We start from the raw sequence: 9,399 nt of genomic DNA, 5'->3' as shown, positions 1-9,399 counted from the left end.
TAAAAGAATTTGCAAACATGAAACCAGCCCTACAAGAAATATTGAAAGGGGTCCTCTAAGCAAAGAGAGAGCCTCAAAGTAACAGACTAGAAAGGAACAGAGACAATATACAGTAACAGTCACTATACAGGCAATACAATGGCACTAAATTCATACCTTTCAGTAGTTACCCTGAATGTAAATGGGCTAAATGCCCCAGTCAAAAGACACAGGGTATCAGATTGGGAAAAAAAAAAAACAAAAAAAACAAGATCCATCTATATGCTGTCTGCAAGAGACTCATTTTAGACCCAAAGACAGCTCCAAATTGAAAGTGAGGGGGTGGAAAACCACTTACCATGCTAATGGACACCAAAAGAAAGCTGGGGTGGAATCCTTATATCAGTCAAATTAGATTTTATTTATTTATTTATTTATTTTTATTTGATGTCTGATCTTATTTATTTGTCATTCTTAGAAAATCTCATTTTTGACTGGATTCAAACTTAGAGGAGAAGTTCTCAGAGAGGACAGCCTCTGTCTCTTGGCAATCTGTTCCTGGCATTTTTCTTTGGCCTCCTTCATTCTCTTGGCCAAAAGTTTAGCATATTCTGCACCCTCTTCCTTATTTTTCTTAGTGCACTGCTTCTTCAAAGCAATAAGCCAGTGTTTGTGCTGGAGGACACGTGGAGTAACAAGACACTGAATCTTAGGTGCTTTGGTTCTAGGTTTCTTACCTTCTTTGTTTAGGGGCTTTCTCACAACATACTGGCGGACATCATCTTCTTTAGGGAGATTGAAAAGTTTGCGGATTCTGCTGGCTATTTTGGGCCCCAGGTGATGAGGCCCAGTAGTATCAGTGAGTCCAGGAATAGCCTTCTCCCCTTTTTGTACAATGGCCAAGTTGAGAACACTGAGATTGGCATCCACAATGCAACCCCGATCAGATTTGCACTTTCTTTTTCCAGTCCTCCTTGGTCTATAACAGGAATGCTCCTTACTCAGCAGCAGGCAGACACGGCCATGGGTCAAGACACCCTGCTTCATAGGGAAGCCTTGTTTGTCATTGCCACCACTGATTCAGACCACATAACCATTCCATTCTTCACCCAGAACATCAGCAGCAACTTCTGTGGCCATACGCCTCTCATAAAAGGTATGAAGTTTGCGTTCATCATCCACTTCAATGAGTTTCTGGCAGTCAGTAGCTGGGAAAGAGATGTTCAGCTTCATCCTGAAGCAGCCTCCCGCCTCTGAGGCACCACGAAAAAGAGTGACAAATTAGACTTTAAACCAAAGACTATAATAAGAGATGAGGAAGAGCACTATATCCTCCTTAAAGGGTCTATCCAACAAGAAGATCTAGCAATTGTAAATATCTATGCCCCTAACATGGGAGCAACCAATTATATAAACCAATTAATAACAAAATCAAAGAAACACATTGACAAGAATACAATAATAGTAGAGGACTTTAACACCCCCCTCACTGAAATGGACAGATCATCTAAGCAAAAAATCAACAAGGAAATAAAGACTTTAAATGACACACTGGACCAAAAGGACTTCACAGATATATTCAGAACATTACATCCCTAAGCAACAGAATACACATTCTTCTCTAGTGCCCATGGAACATTCTCCAGAATAGAGCACATCCTGGGTCACAAATCAGGCCTCAACAGGTACCAAAAGATTGGGATCATTCCCTGCATATTTTTGGACCATAATGCTTTGAAACTAGAACTCAATCACGAGAGGAAAGTTGGAAATTACTCAAATACATGGAGGCTAAAGAGCATCCTACTAAAGAATGAATGGGTCAACCAGGAAATTAAAGAAGAATTTAAAAAATTCATGGAAACCAATGAAAATGAAAACACAACTGTTCCAAATCTTTGGGATGCAGCAAAGGCAGTCCTAAGAGGAATGTATATAGCAATACAAGCCTTTCTCAAGAAGCAAGAAAGGTCTCATATATACCTAACCCTACACCTAAAGGAGCTGGAGAAAGAACAGCAAATCAAGCCTAAACCCAGCAGGAGAAGAGAAATAATAAAGATCAGAGCAGAAATCAATGAAATAGAAACCAAAAGAACAGTAGAACAGATCAACGAAACTAGGTGCTGGTTCTTTGAAAGAATTAATAAGATTGATAAACCTCTGGCCAGACTTACCAAAAAGAAAAGAGAAATGACCCAAATAAATAAAATCATGAATGAAAGAGGAGAGATCACAACCAACACCAAAGAAATATAAACAATTATAAGAACATATTATGAGCAACTCTATGCCAGCAAATTAGATAATCTGGAAGAAATGGATGCATTCCTAGAGATGTATCAACTACCAAAACTGAACCAGGAAGAAATAGAAAACCTGAACAGACCTATAACCACTAAGGAAATTGAAGCAGTCATCAAAAATCTCCCAACAAACAAGAGCCCAGGGCTAGATGACTTCCCAGGGGAATTCTACCAAGCATTTCAAGAAGAATTAATACCTATTCTTCTGAAACTGTTCCAAAAAACAGAAATGGAAGGAAAACTTCCAAACTCGTTTTATGAGGCCACCATTACCTTGATCCCAAAATCAAAGCCCCCATCAAAAAAGGAGAATTACAGACCAATATTCCTGATGAATATGGGTGCAAAAGTTCTCACCAAAATACTAGCCAATAGGATCCAACAGTACATTAAAAGGATTATTCACCATGACCAAGTGGGATTTATTCCTGGGCTGCAAGGTTGGTTCAACATCTGCAAATCAAATCAGTTTGATACAATACATTAATAAAAGAAAGAACAAGAACCATATGATCCTCTCAATAGATGCAGAAAAAGCATTTGACAAAGTACAGCAGCAGCCTTTCTTGATTAAGACTCTTCAAAGTGTAGGGATAGAGGGCACATACCTCAATATCATAAAAGCCATCTATGAAAAACCCACAGAGATCATTCTCAATGGAAAAAAACTGAAAGCTTTCCTCCTAAGGTCAGGAACACAGCAGGGATGTCCACTATCACCACTGCTATTCAACTTAGTACTAGAAGTCCTAGCCACAGCAGTCAGACAACAAAAAGAAATAAAGGCATCTAAATCAGCAAAGAAGAAGTCAAACTCTCACTCTTTGAGATGATATGATACTTTATGTGGAAAACCCCAAAGACTCCACCCCAAAACTGCTAGAACTCATACAGGAATTCAGTAAAGTGGCAGGATATAAAATCAATGCACAGAAGTCAGTGGCATTCCTATACACCAACAACAAGACAGAAGAAAGAGAAATTAAGGAGTCGATCCCATTTACAATTGCACCCAGACCCGTAAGATACCTAGGAATAAATCTAACCAAAGAGGCAAAGAATCTGTACTCAGAAAACTATAAAATACTCATGAAATTGAGGAAGACACAAAGAAATGGAAACACATTCCATGCTCATGGATTGGAAGAACAAATATTGTGAAGATGTCAATGCTACCTAGAGCAATATACACATTTAATGCAATTCCCATCAAAATACCATCCACTTTTTTCAAAGAAATGGAACAAATAATCCTAAAATTTGTATGGAACCAGAAAAGACCCCGCATAGCCAGAGGAATGTTGAAAAAGAAAAGCAAAGCTGGTGGCATCACAATTCCAGACTTCAAGCTCTATTACAAAGCTGTCATCATCAAGACAGTATGGTACTGGCACAAAAACAGACACATTGATCAATGGAACAGAATAGAGAGCCCAGAAATGGACCCTCAACTCTATGGTCAACTAATCTTTGACAAAGCAGGAAAGAACGTCCAATGGAAAAAAGACAGTCTCTTCAACAAATGGTGTTGGGAAAATTGGACAGCCACATGCAGAAGAAGGAAACTGGACCAATGCCTTATACCATACACAAAGATAAACTCAAGATGGATGAAAGACCTAGTGTGAGACAGGAATCCATCAAAATCTTAGAGAAGAACACAGGCAGCAACCTCTTCGACCTCAGCCGCAGCAACTTCTTCCTAGAAACATCTCCAAAGGCAAGGGAAGCAAGGGCAAAAATGAACTATTGAGACTTCATCAAGACAAAAAGATTTTGCACAGCAAAGAACACAGTCAACAAAACCGAAAGACAACCAACAGAATTGGAGAAGATATTTGCAAATGACATATCAGATAAGGGGCTAGTATCCAAAATCTATAAAGAACTTATCAAACTCAACACCCAAAGAATGAAAAATCCAATCAAGGAAAGGGCAGAAGATATGAACAGACATTTTTCCAAAGAAGACATCCCAAATGGCCAACAGACACATAAAAAGTGCTCAACATCACTCAGCATCAGGGAAATCCAAATCAAAACCTCAATGAGATACCACCTCACAGCAGTCAGAATGGCTAAAATTAACAAGTCAGAAAATGATAGACGTTGGCAGGGATGCAGAGAAAGGGGAACCCTCCTACACTGTTGGTGGGAATGCAAGCTGGTGCAGCCACTCTGGAAAACAATCTGAAGGTTCCTCAAAAAGTTGAAAATAGAGCTACCATATGACCCAGCAATTGCACTACTGGGTATTTACCCCAAAGATACAAATGTAGTGATCCAAAGAGGTAAGTGCACCCCAATATTTATAGCAGCGATGTCCACAATAGCCAAACTATGGAAAGAGCCAAGATGTCCATGAACAGATGAATGGATAAAGAAGATGTGGTATATATATATATATACACACACACAATGAAATATTATGCAGCCATCAAAAACCGCAAAATCTTGCCATTTGCAACAACATGGATGGAGGGTATTGTATTATGTTAAGTGAAATAAGTCAATCAGAGAATGACATGTATCATATGATCTCACTGATATGAGGAATTCTTAGTCTCAGGAAACAAATTGAGGGTTGCTGGAGTGGTGGGGGGTGGGAGGGATGCGGAGGCTGGGTGACAGACATTGGGGAGGGTATGTGCTATGGTGAGTGCTGTGAATTGTGTAAGACTGATGAATCACAGACCTGTACCTCTGAAACAAATGATATATTCTATGTTAAAAAAAAAAGAATAAAAAAGAGAAGATAGTAGGAAGGAAAAAATGAAGAGGGCGAAATCAGAAGGGGTCAGTTGTTAATAATATCTACCATAACACTCTACTCATAGAATAAATAAATACTTGCTGATGAATTAAGGGTCTGGCACTGAAGCCAAGTTCCTTGTTCCTCCCCACCCCCAAACTGTATTCTTCTTATTCGGCTCTTGAACAATGAAATGAATGGCAAGCACTCTGTATACATTCATATTTTGGAAAACTCAGAGGGAGAATCACTGGTGAGAGATGTAATGTTCAAAATAGGGATATGTGTATCCTCAATAGATTGCTGTTCAACTAAAAGAAAATCCACAGACACAGAGGAGACAGAAGGGGTTGGTAGGAAATACAGCAGAAAGAGATTCAAGGGTGATGGTCTCTTAAGTCCCCTGCTACTAATGCTGCTTATATTGGTATAGTTATTTAATCTAAAGGTGGCTTCTGTGTTTTGTCCCAGCATTGCCTCCACTCCTCTGCACCCCTTCTAAAGGCTCTGTACTATCTGGTTGGCTTTGAGCTGCATAGCAGGGGCCTCAACTGCTATCTCATGGATGCCCAGAGCAGTGGTTCTGTCTTTAGCATTCATCAGAATCATCTGAAGGCCTGTAAAAACACAGATTGATTGGGGCGCCTGGGTGGCTCAGTTGGTTAAGCGACTGCCTTCGGCTCAGGTCATGATCCCGGAGTCCCGGGATCGAGTCCCACATTGGGCTCCCTGCTCAGCGGGGGGTCTGCTTCCCCCTCTGCCCTCTTCCCCCTCTGCCCTCTTCCCTCTCGTGCTCTCTGTCTCTCATTCTCGCTCTCTCTCAAATAAATAAATAAATAAATAAAATCTTAAAAAAAAAAACAAAAAACACAGATTGATGGACTCCTTCCCCAGAGTTTCTCATTTTGCAAGTGGAACTCATGAATCATTTACGTGTATTCCCAGGTGATGCCAATGCCTTGGGTGTGGGAACAATACTTAGAGACTCACTGACCTATAGAAATTGAGTGACACATGAGGAATGAGAGAGGAGATAGTAGTGATTAAAGCAAGCACCTGCCTGCTGCACTCATGCAATAGGTATAACCAGATAAAACTAAGTTAACTTGAACTTCAAGGCATCTTAAATGGAGAAAAAGTCAAAAGGAGGAATTACAGCTGAAAGAATGGAAAATAAGAAAAGGCAATACTACCTTCTGCTTGGTGATGGTGGCAGGGCTGGAAGCTTTGGGGTTCTAGGATAACTGCATGGGATCAAACCTCATGTGATTTTGAGTTTCAGATGTTAGGAGCATCTTTCTCTTTCCTCTAGTCCAGTATTTCTCAATCTTGGCTATTCATTGGAACCACTCAAGGAGTTTTTAAAAATACTGATTCTTGGGTCCCATGCCCAGAAATTTCTGATTTAATTGTTCAGAGATATAGCTGGGCATCACAATGTTTAAGTGCTTTCCAGGTCATTGTCTAACCAATGTTCTAGCTTCTGCTTCATTCTGGATGTAATCACTAACTTTCTTTACCCTGAGGCCAATTCTTCATTTTCCAATGTGGAGCATGGTGGGCTGAGTAGAAGGGACAAAGGTGGACTTCTCAGGACTGCTATTGGTATTCATTGTTGTCAGTCTGAGAACAGAAAAAACAACCAGGAAAATAAACTGAGCTGGACCCAAAGTGGCTCCCAGTTAGTGGTTCTAGAAAGTGAGATTTTTTTTTTTTTTAATATTAGGGAAGGGAGATCACTCTTTTTAACTTTGCAAATTAAAAATTTAATGAAATCCTTATTATTTTGTAAAAATGATAATAGCTTGTGATTCTTTTAAAGGTAATTAGTTTTTGGTCTTGATGGGGATTGTTTTAAGAAAAAAGTTTCAGTTGCTTTCAGAGGCCTTATTTTCAGATTGATTCTTACCTTATTGTAATACAGAAGCAGGTCTGGCCTATGCATTTGATTGTTGTTTCCCCTGTGACATCACTTTTTCCAGCCACCCATTTGGAACATTTATATATTGTTACCCATCCTTATCAGATCTCAGGCTGCCTGAGACATGGAGGGTAGGGGACAAGGGGAATTGTGAAGACCTGCAGTTCTCCTGGGCTCACGCTATGGTTAGGGTACTTGCTAGAAATACACCAGGGAATAGAGGGTGAGTCATAGCCATGCTAAGACATGTTAGCCAGATAACCATCAGAAGGATTTCCTGTTTGCCTCTGAGGGACACAGATAATATTTTTTTTCCTTTGATTTTTCCCAGTTGTATTGAAAATAACTCCATAGATGTTGTATCCTTTGACCCCTGTCAGAATGCTCTTGCTCTGTTCATTCAAATATAGAAGGAAAGATAGACTTCAGGGTCCTTGAGTGAATCTGTAACTTAATGGGTGAATTTGACACAAGAAAAATTTCCCCTAAGTGGAGAGAATTGCCAAGCCTTCCACCTGCAGTATTTGGAATGGGGAAGACTTCTTTGTGCACTTGCCCTGGTATTGAAGTATGCAGATGGTCAACAGTAGACTAGACTCTCTCCCCCCCCAAGATTTTGATACATTTTGAAAAACATTGCCTTGGATAATGTTCACTTCTGGACTTAGTCATTGAACATACTGCAAATCATAATGTCTAGAATATAGAAAAGAAGAGCTAAAATTTACAGTAGGAATGACTTGTATATTTGGTAGAGGACAAAGTTGTGGATAGGAAGAAAAGAGGAGAGAAGGGGCACACTGAGATCAACAGAATTATTTTTTTAAAAAGATTTTATTTATTTATTTGAGAGAGAGAGCATGAGCGGTGGGGGGGGGTGGCAAAGGGAGAAAGAGAGGCAGATGCCACACTGAGCAGGGAACCCAATGCGGGGCTTGATCCCAGGACCCTGGGATCATGACCCAAGCCAAAGGCAGACACTTAACCAACTGAGCCACCCAGGCACCCCACAGAAGAATAATCTTAAGGTAAATGGAGAACATAAGGATTCTGAGACCCACAGATTAGCATGCCATGAGGCTTCAAATCACTGATATGTCTCTGTCCAACATGTCTCAGACATACATCCCATGTAGTGTTCTATTGTGGAAAAACTAGATGATTTAGAATGCTCTTGATTTTTTAAATGAGAATCATATACCATAAAAATCAGTTTTAAAGTGTACAAATAGTGTTTAGTATATTAACAAAGTTGTGTAAATATCAGCATTATAATTTCAGAATATTTTTAATTGAAGTATAATTAATGTATAATATCCTATTAGTTTCAGGTGTACATCATAGTGATTCAATATTTTTATAAATTATGAAATAATTTCCATGACAAGTCTAGTTGCCATCTGTCACCATAGAAAGTTATTACAATATTATTGATTGTATCCTCTATGCTGTACATTACATCTCCATGTCTCATTTATTTTATAACTGGAAGGTTGTACCTCCTAATGCTCTTCACTTGTTTCATCTAACTCTCAAACCCTCCCCTCTGGTAACCAATAGCTTGTTTCCTTTATCTATGAGTCTGTTTCTATTTTGTCTTTTTTATTTGTTTTGTTTTTAGATTATGCATATAAGTGAAATCATATGGTATTTGTCTTTGTCTGACTTATTTTACTTAGCATTACACCCTCTAGGTCCATCTATGTTGTCACAAGTGGCAAGATCTTGTTCTTTTTTATGGCTGAGTAATATTCCATTGTGTGTATGTACTACATCTTCTTTATTCATTCATCTATTGATGGACACTTAGGTTGCTTCCATATCTTAGCTATTGTAAATAATTCTGCAATAAGCATAAGGATACTTCTATTTCTTCAAATTGGTATTTTTGTTTTCTTTTTATGAATACCCAGAAGTAGTATAATTCCAGAATATTTTTATTACCCTTTAAAGAAATCCCCTACACATTAGCAGTCGTTCCAGAATTCTCTCCTTCCTCCAATCCCTGAAACCACAAATCTACATTATGTCTTTATGGATTTGCTTATTGGAAATAAGTGGAAATTAGTGGAAATGTCATATAAATAGAACTATACATATGTGGCCTCTTATAACTGGCGTCTTTCACTTAGCATGTTTTCCAGGGTCATCAATATTGCAGGATATATCAATACTTCATTCCTTTTTATGGCTAATATTTGACTCTAGGGATATACTACATTTTATTTATTCATCCATCAGTTGATGGGCATATGGCTTCTTTCCACTTCTATCTATCGTGAATCATGTTGCTATGAATATTTGTGCACACATTTTTGTGTGGATATATGTTTTCATTTCTCTTGGGTATATACTACAAGTGGAATTGCAGGTTCATATGGTTATTCTATGTTGAAACTTTTGAGGAACTGACAGACTATTTTCCAAAGTGGCTGCACCTT

The 9,399-nt window shown here is 38.8% G+C and overlaps 1 pseudogene; it reads right to left on the bottom strand.

Moving 5' to 3' along the window:
* Positions 1–448: 448 nt before the first annotated feature.
* On the bottom strand, positions 449–1,233 carry LOC123845409 (small ribosomal subunit protein eS6-like; annotated as a pseudogene).
* Positions 1,234–9,399: the final 8,166 nt, after the last annotated feature.

The sequence above is a fragment of the Mirounga angustirostris genome, unplaced genomic scaffold (assembly GCF_029215605.1).
Source record: "Mirounga angustirostris isolate CCGP_5_RB_7025 unplaced genomic scaffold, mMirAng1.0.hap1 SCAF_6, whole genome shotgun sequence".
Classification (NCBI taxonomy): Eukaryota; Metazoa; Chordata; class Mammalia; order Carnivora; family Phocidae; genus Mirounga; species Mirounga angustirostris.
The sequence above is the reverse complement of the archived record's forward strand: the minus strand, read 5'-3'. Positions and strand labels throughout refer to the sequence as shown.